The sequence below is a fragment of the Gossypium raimondii genome, chromosome 6 (genome assembly GCF_025698545.1).
Source record: "Gossypium raimondii isolate GPD5lz chromosome 6, ASM2569854v1, whole genome shotgun sequence".
NCBI lineage: Eukaryota > Viridiplantae > Streptophyta > Magnoliopsida > Malvales > Malvaceae > Gossypium > Gossypium raimondii.
This window is the reverse complement of record NC_068570.1, coordinates 10,586,155-10,601,684: the sequence shown is the minus strand read 5'-3', so window position 1 is coordinate 10,601,684 and position 15,530 is coordinate 10,586,155.

Here is a 15,530-nt window from a genome sequence, read left to right as displayed (position 1 = left end):
CGTGTGGCTTGGCCGTGTGACCCCTGCACCTTGCACACGGCCTAGCACACAAGCGTGTGGTTGGCCGTGTGACCCAAGTCAGAGAGTTACACGGGTAAGGACACGGGCTCAGACACAGCTGTGTGCCTCATATCAAATGCCCACATTCCCTAAGACACGGGCGTGTCTCAAGGGCGTGTGTCCTCTGCTCCTAAGAAGATTTTTGAGATTTTGGGAAAATTTCTCTAAGTATCAGATTTCGTCCCGATTCACTTCTAAGATGTATATTGGGCCTCAAGGGCCCATCCAAGGGACAATATGAGTGTTATATGATTGATTCTTAATATGTGTAACAAAGGTGCTTAAATGTCCGTATTTAATTCGTAAAGTTTGGTAATTATCAATAACTCTATTCCGGTAATGGATAAGGGTTAGGGGTGTTACATACACTTTCTATCAGATTCCTTCTTACTATTAAACATAAGCACACCGTAGTCATACAAATTCATAAGTCTAACAATCAGATTCATCCCATCATACTTTACTAGTTTCAATCTCATATTTTCGTCACTTAGCATAGAAGTCTCTAGATATGCATAATGCACATGCAAAAGTCGATCTAGGGACTCACCTGATACTCATAAGTAGCAACTGGAACTCCAGATTAACTATCTAACCAAAACTCGCAACAACCACTACTTATAGAACATAGGAACGTCATTAAAACTCATTCATTCAACCTTTACAATCATCTAAAACCAAGATAATCCTCCAAGCAAAAACCTTACTTCATCATTTTACTATTCATGCCTACCAAACAAACATACTCTTTCAGAAGTCAACATACCAGACCATAATACTTACCCAATATGCAAACAACCTTCTTCATGGGTTCAAATCCTTAGTTTTAGCTTAACAAGAGGGAGATCTTTTCTCAACTCCCACAATAACTTATAAAACCCATGTTCTCATGGTGGTATTCGACATGTGTCAAACTTGCAAGACTACCTTTACAAATGGTTTACAGCCGTAAAAAAATGAAATAAAATAATTACATATATTTAGTTCTCCCTTTCGTCCCTTCCTGACTATCCTATTAGAATGTGAAAAGAATGCAACTCAATAAACTGGCATACAATACCTTTGGCCTTAACCTAAATTACCCAAAAGTCCTCAACTTTCTTACCAATCCCGTATTCTTCACGACTTAAAACATTTACAGAACAATCCTTTTATGATACTCTGTCATTAACTATACACCTAGTTTATCTGCTAAAAGCATCGATTAGGCGAATAGGATCCCACTATTTAGATTACTCTTGCTTACTTGCCATCTCGAGACATGATAAAACTGGGTCAAACTAACATTCTAATTAATTTGTATTGTTGTTGATTTAGTGCATCTCATAATAGTTGATCTCAAATTCTCTAAACACCCACATTAGATAATGTATTCTAAATGAATCTCTAGTCAAGTCTATCATAAGCCATCTCAAGGTTTATCTTGATAGCCACCTAACAAGTCTTACCCAATTTCTTTTTCATAGAATGAAATATTCCTTGAGCCACTATGACATTATCAGTAATATTGTGCCTAGGCCAAAAACTAACCTAGTTTAGATAACTTAATTGGGACGAAGATGTTTAATTCTATTCACAATCGAATACTTAAGGATTTTAAACAACACCATGCAAAGACTAATAGGTCAAAATTTCTTTATCGTTTACAAATTCTCAATCTTAGGAATAAGGATTAATATTGTCTTATTAACCCAACTTAGCAATGAATCACTATGGCTTCCAACTATATTCCTATTTCTCTAATAAGATAAAGTTGGGAAACTATCAACAGCGAATGCTTTTAGGGGTTACATCTCAAACACCACAGCCCGCATCTCATCATCTGAAACGGATGTTCTCAAGGAGGTAATAATACTCTTATTGTTACTATAAAAATCCCCAGGAACCCCAATACAAGGTTGTATTTCCTCATCTCTTTTAAATAAATTTGAAAAGTAAAAAATAGCCTCCTTTATGAGATTCTAAGGATTATCACACCATTCATCATTCAACAAATAAAATAATCAATAGTATTAAGACGTTTTCTATTAATGGCACTTAAATGGAAAAACTGAGTATTCTTATCTCCATGAAAGGCCCATTGGCATCTAGATCGTTGAAGCCACAAACTCTCTTTTTGTAGTAAAACTTCATCTAGTTTAACATTTACCTTTCTTTTCAAGTCTAACAAGAACTCAAAAGGAGCCCTGTCTAGAGTTTTCTCACTCCCTGCAATTCGATCAATCAACCTCAATTCTTCTAACTAATGTCTAAGACACATTATTATTCCAGTTCTTCACATTACTAGTAAAAGGTTCAATAAAGTGATATTGATCAACCTCAATTTATTCTTACTAATGTGCTTAAACACATTCTTAATTAGCATGTTGTTGCCAATTAGCTCTAATGAACTTTTGAAATTGTTGGTGTTACTATCACGCAACTATAAACCCAAAAAGAAACAATTCATTAATATCACTCTAGACTTGAGTACTAAGAAGAATGAGTCGATTAGAGATTCGAAATCTCTAGAAATAAAGCACCAAAGAAGATGGGAAACTATTAACCTAGGAATTATTACACAACAATCAGTCGAGCCTCTATCATAAATTTCCTTGAGACCAAGTGAATCTAGCACCATTTAAATCCATATCAACTAGACCTTTCTCAAATGTAAAATCAAAAAAAGCTTGTTAACACGACCTCTATTCTTAGTTTCAACCTTATACATTAAAAAGCACCACCTGAAATGCAAGCAAATTTTGAAAATTCTCCAACCATTCAAAACTTCCTAAACCATCTTTCTTATAAAAGCATTTAGATGCCCATATACCAAAATATACAAGAAAATTTTATTCAAAAACTTCGAGGAGACTCTAGCGTAAACAAATTGGGTGTCAACATTTAACATATTCACATGACATTCAAAAGCCTTTAGCTTCCTCTCGAAAAAAACTATAAAAATTAGAATTTCTAATGAATTCATTTGTCAAGGGCTTGTTCAACCAAGATTCTTGTACCTCTCCCTATAAATAGATGATATCGGTTGACCTAAAAAGACACATACATCATTGATGATTGAGTTATTGTTATTTTGCCAAAAAATAGTGGTAGTTTACTTACTTAGAATAAATTCTATTTTTTGAGAATTACGATCTTTACAAATTTTGGGTTATATATAGGGGTGAGCGTTCGATCGAATCGAATCGAATAGAATCAAAAATTTTCGAGTTAATCGAGTTTTCGAATCTCATTTTATCATCCTAACTTTATTTGAAGTTTTCTCGAATCGAGTCGAGTGAGATGGAATTCAAATCGAATCGAATATATTTGTTCGAGTTAAATTTTAAAAAATAATTTTGGGTCCTTGTAACCACTGTCACCCATCGTAATAAAATTTGTCCACTTTAATCAAATTTTTATTAACTTTCATCACCTCATAATTTATTTATTATTTTTTTATATACTGGTTAGCTTCTTTGCTTGCTTAGTTGTTTCAATTATCTTGATTCTCATCACTATGTATTTTGAAATTAAAAATATATTAAATGTAAAAATATGATTTTTAATAAAATTATTTTAAAAATAAAATGTGAAATTGATACCAATATAAAATTTTAACAAGAATATTTTATGGCATAATTAATAATTCAATTTTAATATAAATATTCAATATGACGAAACAATTCAATAATATAAATAATGTAAAATGTGAAATTTAATTTAATAATATAAATAGTAGATATAAATAAAATTATTACTATTTATGTTTAGTGATTTTTTGGATAATTTTGATTTTTATTTGAGAGTAAAGGGTGAGAAATAAAAGTTTAGGGGGAAAATAAAAAGTTTTGGGGTAGATGAGAGGTGGGATGGGAAAGGAATAAAAGTTTTAGGGGAAAAGTGGGAGAGAGTAAAAACTTTGGAGGAAAATAAAAGGTTTTGAGGGTTTTGGGGAGTAAAATTTTGAGAAAAAGTAAATGGAAGAGTAAAATTTTGGTAGGAAATGGATTTTGGGTAGATTGGGGGTTAGGAGGGGAGGGGAGTAAAAGTTTTGGGGGAAAAGTGGGAAGGAGTAAAAGTTTTGAGGGAAAAGTAAAAATATTTGGGAGTTTGGGGTAAAAATGTAAAATATTATAGTTTGATATTCGAATTATTCGAATTATTCGAGTTATTCGAATTCGAAAACTCAACTCGATTCGAACTCAAAATTTGAAAAAAAAAATTCGAGTTGATTCGATTAACTCGAATAACTCGATTCGTTTAACCCGAAATTTGAATTTTTGTTCGATTTTATCGAGTCGAATCGAGTTTGTTCACTCCTAGTTATATATTTGATTGAATGTATTTAATTATTTAATTATCCATTATACAATAATTTTGCCAAAGTTGTGATTCCTAGAAATTAGATTAGGTGTAATTTTATTTTTTTCATAAACTGAGGGATATGGAATTAGATCATGGGTTATCATCTCCATGTAGGCTTTACTTTAATTTTTTATAATAATTCATGTGAGTTAAAAATAGACTTAGGGTTTTGGTAACCTAATTTTTCAACAGAACCCAGAGGATCGAGATGTATCCAAAATTGATCGAGACGATGAAAACCTGACCAAAACAACCTACAAGAGATCGATAGTGGGTCAACCAGTGAAAGGCGACAGTGGTAACCTGTGGTGGTGACGATGGTTCAACGGTAAGTATCTTAAATGGACATTTCGATTTTTCAGGTTTTAGGAAACCCAATATCAGGGTGTTTGACTTTCACCCAGAAATCCTAAAGAATGCTTTGGGATGATGAATGTAAATTTATTTTTATTTATTTATTTTTGATGGAATCATTAAAACTTTGGCTTATCATAGTCAATTCATTTTCAGGTTTTATGTTATAGCATGATGAAATTTAAATTGACTAAAAATTATGCTCATACAAATGTATGATAAGAATATCATATAGCTTAGGAAAAGAATGCTACATGTACTTTTCATGACATTTTATTTTGTAATATCGATTTTAAGTAGTGTCGAAAATGACAATTTTAGGACCTAATTTTCGATGTTCGAGTCTAGTAAAATATTAGTATTTAATATTTACGAGGTTAGTATTACAATTTATTAAAGTTTGGTCCCTTAATTTTGTCAAATTGATAGTTAATTAAGGTATAACAACTAAATTGTAAAAGTTGTAAAATTTATCACTATGGATTTTAATTAATCAAATGACTAAATGAGCAATTAGACCCTTATTAAGGTGACAATCGATGTTGGATGATCCAACCAACTTAGTTAATTATGTTTATAATTTAATTATTTAAGGTTAATTAAATTAATTTTAATTAATTAATTAAAGTATAAAAGCAAAATTAAAAAGAAACAAAGCCATTCTTTCTTCCTATTCACCTTTTTTATCATAGAAAAGAAAAAGGGTTTGAGAGCTTCAAGCTTTAGGCTTTCAATTTGATATGTTCAATTTAGTCATTCCTTGTAATTTTTATGTTTTTCAAGTCGTGGAAGCTTGATTAAGCTAGTACATGTGCCAATTTGCAAAACTGTTAAAGTTTTTAGAAGTTTCCAATGATGGTTTCTTTGAGAAATTGGTATTAACTTTTTAGATTTTTAAGCTTAGATGTGAAAAAGGATTACATTGTAAAGTTTAATTGATAGTTTTTAACATAAGGATGAAAGTGTATAGATTTTGAAATTTATGTGAAATTTCTATAATTATTGATAATAGAAGATCCAAAAGGATGTAATTTAGATTGATTTCAATATCAAAACTCAAATTTGAAAGATATTGCAATTTTGGTTTTAAGGACTAAATTGAATAAATTGCAAAACTTTAAGGGCCTTTAAAATGAAATGGAATTGAACCATGCTTGTAATATAATGTTATAAGATATATGTAATTGATAAATTGAACTTAATTATTGTATAGATCGATAATTTAACCAAACTGAAGATAATCGGGAAAAAGGAAAAATTACAGATTAATTCCTCTAAATTCAACTTGTTTGGTGATTTGACTAGGTAAATTCACATGGTATGGTTGAATTTAAATTGTTATGTATTTGAATTGTGAATATGTGTACATTGGGTTGAAATTTGGATTGTTAGCAATTTGGTAAAAAAAGGTGAGGTTTATATATTGTAAAGAATGTATATGTATATATTGAAAATGCCCGAGGTGAACTTAGTAAAGGTTTTGTACACACTGATATGGTTTGATTACCGATGATTATTGAGTCCAGTATTTGTTAGGGATTCGAAGATACACGTGACACAAGTTTAGCTCGGACGAGCAACTTAATGTTATTTTAAAGGTTTAGCCCAGATTGGTAACCTTACATCTTTATTTTTAGCTTGGCCAAGCGATCAATTGTGTAATTTACAGGTTTAGTAACCCGACACAATTATATATTTTTTCAGCTCGAACGAGTAACTTGCTGTCAATTTAAAGGTTTAGCCCAAACGGGTAACCTGACTTGTATATATATTCAACTTGAATGAGCAACCGATGTATCAAGATACCTGTATATGATATGAGTTTGATCTGTTTAAATGTATAAATGTAGAATTGAGTAAAGTATGGTATTAATATATTGATTTTGAAATCAATTGATTTGTTATATGCTTAAATGAAATTATGGTTTGATTACATGTTAAGCTCACCTTGTTCTTGTGGTCTAGACAATCAATATCAAGCTAATAGTTTATTGTACAATATAAAGCATTGTATATTCTTACCCGTTTGTTTTCCCTTTCCTTTGTAGATCATCTTGCAAGATGTGTCTTGCAGATCGTCAAGAAGCTCACACTATCCCATTATCGATTTTTTAGTCCTTCAACCATTTAAAAGTTCGGTTGTGTGACATGTATATAGGTGTTGTGTATTTGTTACCTTTGAATGTTGGCATAGCATGGAACCTATTTTGTGCATGGATGTGATATGGCAAATGGATTGAGATAGTATACTTTCAGTAAATGGATTGAGAAGTGTTTATGGCAAATGAAATGGTATAAATGGGTGTGATTTGGCATGTTTAAAGAAGCTTGAGATAGATAAACGTTTGGTACTTTTCAAATGGTTTAGTTGGAATGCCATGATATTGGAATGTTATGTTTAATGGTTGAATTGGTAGCATAGGTTGATGTAAGGATGATTGTGAATGTTTATACTTGTATTGGTATGTGTTTAGGACATTTTTTGTGCTGGAAAGGTTGTGCAAATATGCACCAATTGTAAGTTTGAAAGGTAGTCGGGTAATATATACCAAATGGCCTAAATTTTGCCAAAAATAGAATCTACGTCGCTATGTCGAGTGATGGTCATTGCAACGAGCTCTGGGCGTCAGGCCACAACATGATGAAGAACCCCATCATCATGACGAGGCCAAGTTAATATGTCACGTCGCAACGTCATATCAAAATTTTGTATCTTTTACAAATTGGTCCTCATTTGATCTCTACCTAACTTTAGAGCATACATAGGCTTGTATAAGACCTGAGAAAGGTTTAATATCATTTTTATTTCTTTAAATACTTATGTTTGAATGTCCCATGCTTTGGTTTGAATGTTAAACTATTGTAGTTTGTCCTACAACGGATGTAGTATCCTATAGCTCGAACCTGGCGATCGTGTCGAGCAAAGGGTGTTACATAATCATTCATTATTGAAACCGAAAATAAGAACGTTGCATGTTTTGTAAAATATTGAGTGGGAGAAAGTTCTGTAAACAAGACCTATATCCTCCATCTATGGTTTCTTGTGATGGCATGATTTATCGGCCCCAAGGTAAGCATTATCATGTGGATTTCACTGAGGAGATCTCCTTAAAATTAGATTACTATCTTGTGATGGTTTGATAATTTTTCGGCCTTAAGGAAGGTATTTTCATGTGTGTTTCACTAAGGAAGCTTTCTTTTAAAGAAGAACAACTAATCATACATGTTACTTGTTGAGATTGTCTCACGATAACTTATTCGTGGTACATGATGTGATAGGTGTTGAATTGATGATTATACACTCATCAAGATTATTCTAGTTAAGTAACTTTCTATGAAGCTCTACTTAAATTAGAATTGTGGCCAAACATGAAACGATTATTAGTACGCGTGACCACTTAAGGGATTAGGTTTACGTATTAATTAGATGGTGATCTATGTTCTTATTAGTTGGTTAATATTTCCCTAATGTGAATTAATTTAATGTATGTATGAATTATCATTACAATGACTTAAAAATGTTTTCAAGGTTTAATGTAAGATGCATGCATCATCTTATTGCATATTGTATGTTACAAATTTTTTTTGAAATTATTTGGTTAATACAAATATATTAATGAATGAATGTTTTATTTTTCAGTTCGAAAATGGCACCAACTCTCTTACTAAATATCCCTATTGAGAACAAGTTGGATGGAAATAGCTATAAGAAATGAAAAAAATAACCTCCTAATTTTCCTAATCTGTGAGAAACTTAAGATGGTTCTTGATAATAAATGTCCACCGCCAACCAAGCTGAGGTTAAAAATCGTTGGAAAGAATCTGATGAGATAACTCATTGCTACATGATGGCTAGCATGACCAGTACCTTAGTTAAGCAATTAGAGACTTTTGATTCTGTCAAAGTGATATTTGAAAAACTAAAGGACATGTTCGAAGGCAAAGCTACTTAACTTGACAGTCACCTATAACTAGTTTGATGAATGGCTAGCAGAAACTCAGCACTCCAGTCAAAGACCATATGATTACTCTTATGAGCTACTCTGTTAAGGTCGAGATCGAGGTCGAGGATAATGAGGACAACTTGGACCAGAACTGTAACACCCCATACTCGACCTAGACAACAAGACCAAGTCTAGAGAGCCACATCAATTATTTCTCAAAACATAAATTCTAAAACCTGGTTTTGAAGTCTTTTAAACCAATAGAATTTAACAAACATAACGTTTACTTCGGAAATTATCATTTAGAAAGTCAATTATTTAAAAACCACTGAACTTAAACTAATAATAATAGTAGTTGATAAAAAGTGTGACCAAGCTCCCGTTCCACCAACCCGATCAAGTCAATGGGTTACCTACGATTCAGTCAATAAACAAAATGAGTTAATAACTCGATAAGGAAACAATTATATATTCAAATAAAGTTAAGGTTAAGCCAATAAGGTCCCAGATTCAGATTTGAAATCAGATTCAGAAGACAATCTGTTTAATTTAACAGATCAGAACAAATCAATTAGATAACACGTCAGCTCATTCCTAGACACAGAATAGTTTAAAACAAATGGCATTTATTAACCTCATTCGCTACAAACCATCTCCGACCAACCCAACACAGCAAATTGAGTATTTAATACTCATCCAGCCTTACACACCATAAAGTGTTGATATGGCACGTTTCGGTAATTGTAGACTAGCTGACAAATCAGATTACAGATACCAGTGGCTTGACCACTGATTCAGCACAAACACTTCCTTATTTACCCAATTCCCCCCAATGCAGATGTAGATTTCAGATGATAATTCAAATACAACTTATACTTATATATAATATTTCAAAGTTATTAATGATTGTTACATTCATCACGCATACAAGTATTCAATCATCTGCTTCATATCACAAAATAACATTTTATATATGCTATTTCAGTCCAGACGACCCTACCGAAGATTGACAATCATTTCAAACGACGCATGCAGCCTGAGGGTGAAATCTAGTTCCTTATCCACACGCCTGTGTGGTTCCACATGACCTAAAAAGTTGGCCCGTGTGCCTTCACACGGCCTGGCAGACGCCTATGTCATCTACCCATGTGGTCCTACTATGCAACAGTAAGTCACACGGCCTGGACATGCACCCGGGTCTCTGGCCTATATGTCTCTAATTCTTGAATAGTGAGTCACAAGGCCTGGACACGCGCCCGTGTCCCTGGCCTATATGTCTCTAATTGGTGAACAGTGAGTCACAAGGTATGGACACGCGCCTGTGTCCTTAACCCATGTGAACCCTGTACTAAACATCCCCACACAAAGCTTGACAAATTCATGAATTGTTGGTCACACAGTTTGCCACACGACACGGCCTGAAAAACGGCCGTGTGGTATCGACAGCCATGTTTTTCGGCGTTTGAAATTCGTAGAAAATCAAGCTTTTAGTACACAGTTAAAGTAGTTCCGAAGTAGGATCAAGGTAGAGTACTCTTGAGACCTAAAACAAACATTCAATAACCAATCAACAAATAGGATGCTGAAAATCACACAATTTTAATACTCAACCACTTATGTCAAAACTTTGATGCAAACTTCCAACAGAACCCACGCTTACAAAACTCGACAAGACTATCCTGAAAAAGCTCAAGGAGAATTACTTCCCTCGGTATTCTCGCCTAAAGAAAAGAGATCAATGATCACTTAGCAAAGAATTCAAGTGACACAACATAGAAACCCCATTTCTACACATAAGCAAAAAATCAACAGAAACTTTTTAGAACCGTAATAATTCACAACAGAACTTATACAGAGATCTTCCCACGTCACAATGAACAACCTAAACTCTCAATTAACCCTGATGGCCTATTCACCAACGCTATCAAAAAAAAAGGAAAAAAAGAAAAAAAATAGGAGAACCAGGAAAGAAAAAAAAAGAGAAAGAGAAGAAAATGTGAAGAAGGAAGGAATACATTAACATTTATTTTTAACCACCAATCAGGATTCTAACATTTAGCAAAATATTTGTAATGCATACACCAAGACTCGAACACAAGACTAAAGAAAATACAAAAACTTAACCATTGAATCAACAAGTTCATTCTTAACACCAATTCGCACAGAATTAAACTTAAGTTAGTGGTTCAAAATTAAAGGTTAGTCTAAAATAAAGTAGCAAAACTTCCTAAAAACACTACTCAAACCCCTAACCTCAAACACCTACGCAGAGCACATAGCCATAGATGCAGAGACTTAATTAGGGCAGAATTCAACAGTCAGACATTCAAATTTTGGGGCATTACAAGAACACACAAATTGAAATTGTATTCAAAAGCTTGTCCAAGGACTTTGTATGCTTTAAGGCTGTATATAGCCTTGGGAATAAAAAACTAACATTTACACAACTAATTAAGGAGTTACAATACTATGAGTTGATGTTGAATAACGGACAACTAGTTCTAGTTCAAAAAGTAGAAGCTAACTTAGCATTTGCTTCTTCTTCTAAAGGGAATGTGGTCTTTCTCATTCGAAAATGGTTTTCTTGCATAGCGTAAAATTAAAATTTTGAAAACAGGTTTAGTTTGTGATATTTATGTAATAAACTTGAATTTGAATTCACATTCTCTGCTATTCTCGTATTACAGATTGCTTCAAGTGTGGGCACGAACGATTCAAATCAAAACACATAACTAGAAATAATTTTATTTTCTTTAAATATGAAAACGAAAAATCTTGTCTCAAATAGAAACCAACAGAATTGTTAATCCGGAAAATAGATTCAATAGTTAAGAATAAATTCTCTTTATTTTAGGGCAGAGTAACAATATCTTAAAGTTTTGTTAATAGTCTTACTGGTGTCATTTATTTATAAGGAGAGAAGGTAAAACCCTTGTTGAATTGTAGAAGTTTATTTCAACTGGAAAAATGAACTTCTGGTTTAAATAGAAGTATAGGTGGCGACAACTCTAGTTCATATTACTAGGATTTGTCGTCCACCCCTTTTAACATGAGGGGTTTTTGGGCCTCTCCCATATCGAGTCTAATTATAAGTACTTCTCAGGCTTTTAACCTAATACTGTATAATTTGATCCAACCCGATATTTGTTTTTCTATTTCCCAAAATAAACTTCTTAATATATTTCTAATTAAATATAATCTTCTGAACCCAATTCTAATTTCGTTAAAATCATGACGATTTTACTGTAAAAGAATCTATAAGAGAATATATTAAATATTTCTATATTCAATGGTTCACTATGAGCAAATGATTTATTTTTATTTTTGAACTTCATTTAATGCGAAAAACATAAATTCATTTTTCATGTCATTTTCATTTTGGAGAAAACCATAATCATTTCCAAATGTTTTCTCATTTCTCCATTTTCACCATTTCTTCTATAATAAAAAATGACACTTCAAGGCCAACTATAAAGAGTGGAAGGATTACTTAACCACTAAGAGAAATTTTATGGAACTCTTTATAATATAAGTTTGTTTAGTGGAAGATTGAATAAATATTGAGTTATTGATTCTAGACTTACTAACCATATGTGTGTTTCCTCACGTATGCTATGTTATACACACGTCCAAATATTTATTTCTCAGTAGGGTTGGTGAGTCGATATCATGCAAATCCTGGTATAACACACTGGCAATCAGTTAAGAACATGCTCAAATATGATAACAAAGGATTGTATGCTTGTGTAATCCGAAAAAGACATCATTCCTATCAGTTATACTGATATTAACTTTCAAATGTGTCAATATTTGAAAAAATCAACATCAAGTTGTCTTTATCTAAGTGGTGAGTCTATAGTATAAAGAAATGTCAAGCAAGGTTACTCAGCTCACTTCATTATGGAGGCCGAATATGTGGTAGGCAAAAATTAAGACACTGTAATCGTGCAGATATAACTTAACATCAAAGAAACCACATAAGGATAAAAACATGTTGATAGAAAGTATTATAAGGGAAACGATAGTAACTGACAGAATAGTGGATGCGCTCTAAATCACATCTGAGGAAAAACCCTGCATATTTGTTTACCAAGACTTTGGTAGCTAGGAGTTTTGAAAATCATATAGAAGGCATGAGAATCCAAAACATGACTCACCTACTTCATTAGGGCAAGTGATAGATTATGAGATTTAATGCCCTAAGTGTAGTATTTTCTTCCTCAATAATTGACACATTAACCTGAATTTTTTGGGAAAAAGAATCCACCCACTTGATATGTAGACGGTTCAATGGTGGTTTTTATTTTGCTTTCTTTGTCAACTTTAAACCGTTTTACGAAATCTCCTTGGCTGAGATTGATTTTTCTTAAATTATCTCTAGCATCATTTCTTAAATTATCAATCTGCTCTAGTGGTAAGGAGGCCCTATCTCAACTTGGTTATGAGTCATCAATTATTATTTCCCTATTATTCGAACCAACTAAATTGAACCTTCTCTCTACAATTTTATTAGCCCGTTGAATGGTTTTTGGGCCTTCTGGTCCCATCAGGCTTGTATTTATGTTCCATTAGGAGACCTTAAAATCCCAATATGAGCATGTAGATTTTCTTTATCATCCAAAACTTGAAGCATTTTTATCTATACTCAATCCACTTAAAGATCTTTCCCCATTTATAGTTGCTGTTAAATTGTTACCACTAATTTCCCAACTGTCACTACTACATTCAACGTAAATGACGAATCCAAGATATCAACAAGAAATTGAAATATTAAGCCTAATTTTTTGTCCTTGTTAATGGAATTATTATCAATTTGAGGTTTTTTTTCTTGATTTTGTCATCCTCTACCTTCTGTTTTGCACTTGCATCTAAAGACCAAAAAGTTTTGGTTCTATAGATGTAGTCATATCATTCATCTTAATTTTTGACAAAGCTTCACTAAATAATGTGTAATTCAAATTAACATTACAAGGAAACCTCTCTTTTGTATAGCCATAACAACCGTAATCATAGAAAATCGCTGGAAGGCATTCACACTTACCACCTACATTACTCCATCAATATTAATAAAAAAAAAAACAAGATGTTTATTAGGATCCACAATAATAGCTAATCAAGCTAAGAGACATATGTTTCTAGCATTAGTGTTATAATTTATCTTTACCACTTAACCCAAGACCTTTGCAATTGCACGCATAAGCCATTTGCAGTAACCTTTATATGGTAGCCCAAGTAACTCTACCCAAGCAACAATCTTAAGGGGTACGCTATTTTAATGGAGAAAGACCTACTCCAGGGTTGGACTGTAAGATAGTGCCCTATATCTCTCAAAGGCCCTCCATTAGAGCATGATCAAATTCCTTGCTACTAAGCTTCACCAAATAATAATTATATCTAAATCAATTGATTGAAAATTCCCTTCTAGTGACCAAAGAGACTATAACCGACCTAAAAGCACTTGAAAATCAATGACTTCTGCAATAAAACAAAAAAACTACTAAGTTTTCAAGGCTTTTATCAATAGCTTGGTCCACTCATTTAAAGAAGCAAATCCTAAGGAATTTCCCTTCATAAACATCGTTACATTGCATTCCAATAACTCAAGATTTGGCTCCTCAAAAGGGAGATTGGTCCCAATATGGAGACCAATATTTTCTAATAGTATATTTTTAAATGGAAAAGACTTAGCACTAGCATCAACCATCTCTTGTTCATCTTGCCCCGAACCTAAGGCATCTTTGTGCTTGACTTTTTTGGTTACTCTCTCCTATTCCAGTAATATCACGAACTTTATAACTCAAAAATATAGAGTTATTTTAATACCTTTTAGCTTATAATTTCATTCAATTCAAGGGTAATAGTGTCTCAATTTTGTTGTAATTGTTCTAATTCCTTTTTATTGTAAATTGTTATTAGAATAATGCACTTTGGTTGATTTATATGCTAGAACATGAAGTTTTCATCCATGAAGGTGACCAATGGCCTCAGAAGAAAGAAAGAATTCAAATTCACATACTGATGCTCCATGTTGCAGCCTTGGGCTAGTAAAGTCAAGCTCAAAAATGCATATTGTTAGACTTCAAACATCTTCTTAACCCAAAGATGGAGTGGACAAACAAACATGGATAGCCTAAAGAGGAGAAAGAGAAAGAAGCCCAAGTCGTCCATTAGTAAGAGAAGGGAGCCCAAACCGTCCATGGGACTTGGTCTCTACCTATCTCAACCACCGAATCAGTCATTGAGAGAATCAAGCAACCACTGAATCAAACATAGAGAGAATCAAGCAACCTCTACCCAAATCATGGAAAATGCCACCTACATAAAGGAAATTAAGGGATTGATGCCAAAAATAGTAAATTAAGAAAGGGGGCTCACTAGTATAAATGAGGGAAAATGCTTGAGGGAAAATGTACCACAACACACCACAATTGAAAGCATTTATCTTAGAAGTTGAGAGTTGAAAGAAAAGTAATAGCTTGAGAGCATTAAGGTGAGAACAATGCCTAGGAAAGGAAAAGAGCCATTGCGAGAGAGTAAGCAAGAGTTAGCCACAAAGAACCACCAGATTCGGCTAGCATCTCTTCTTAAACTTGCAACAGCCACGGAGAACCACCATTGGCTATTCATCTTTCATCTTTACTTTATCTTATTTGTGTTTTGTTATTGTATTGATAAACATAATTGCAAATTGTCTTCTTGCTTTCAATTTAATGATTATGGCTTAATGTTGTTTTGCTAGAATGGTTATGGATCTCTAATATACTATTATTGATTCTTTGTTATTAATATTTGTGCAAATGATTGTTTATTCATTCAAGTAATTTA